Source organism: Apis cerana, linkage group LG6, assembly GCF_029169275.1.
Source record: "Apis cerana isolate GH-2021 linkage group LG6, AcerK_1.0, whole genome shotgun sequence".
Lineage (NCBI taxonomy): Eukaryota > Metazoa > Arthropoda > Insecta > Hymenoptera > Apidae > Apis > Apis cerana.
Window position 1 is genome coordinate 14,881,293 of NC_083857.1, and position 925 is coordinate 14,882,217.

At 29.0% G+C, this 925-nt stretch overlaps 1 long non-coding RNA gene across 1 annotated transcript; it reads right to left on the bottom strand.

The window, feature by feature from the left end:
* Positions 1 to 245: 245 nt before the first annotated feature.
* LOC107999665 (uncharacterized) lies at positions 246 to 925 on the bottom strand. Its single transcript, XR_001766395.3, has 2 exons — positions 749 to 925; positions 246 to 687 (listed from the first exon to the last, which is right to left on the bottom strand). It is a non-coding gene; the product is annotated as an uncharacterized LOC107999665 (long non-coding RNA).

The following is a 925-nucleotide window of genomic DNA, read 5'->3' on the forward strand; positions in this document are numbered from 1 at the left end:
AGCACTTAAAAATAGATTTTTTAAAATTATAAATACATAAATAATTTTCTAATTTTTTAATTCTTCTATTTCTCATATTATTAAAATATTATATAATAATAATATTCTCATATTATTATTTGTATTTTCATTTTTATATATATATAATAATATGCATACATATGCATATCAGTTCATATAAAATTATTACAAATAATAATTTATACAATATTCTTTTACTTTTTGTATTAAAAATTTGCATTTTTCCTACATATTTATGTTTAATATATTTATATTTAAATTTATATTTACACACTTATTTGCAGAATTATCGCAAAAAAAATTAAATGTATAAATATCTTTTTTTAGCTTCCTATAACAGACAGAAACGATAACTATTTGTAAAGGGCACCCCTTTTGTTTACGCAGACAGCGTTAAATCACGAGTCGCGAAGCACGGTTAAAGGCGATGGTGAACGCGTACACGCCATTCGTCGTCACTAAGTTCGCGAAGAGAACCGATACTCTGAACCCCGGTTACATCGATGTTACGTGCTAACGTAAATTAAAGGACGTCGTCGTAGTTGCCTCCACAGCCAAACAAACTTGCCGGATCTCCCCTGTTTACCTACACCTCGTCAAATTGAACCGAGCTGCCTCTCTTTCGACTACTCCTCCATGTCTCTTCATCCACATCTTCCGATGTCTCTGCAACATAACTTTGTTACCATCTTTTGATTTTGCATAATATTTTCATAAGTATACGTACCTTTCTCGTTCTTTGGTCAAATATACCGATCTTCGATTTTTTATCAAAAAATTGATCTTAATTCGATCTTCAATAATAACTTTTCTTTAAATTATGACCAAATTTGGAGGTTATTCCAATAGTGAGTTTTCTTAAAACAATGATCAAAATGCAATTTTTGTAATTGTAATATATATT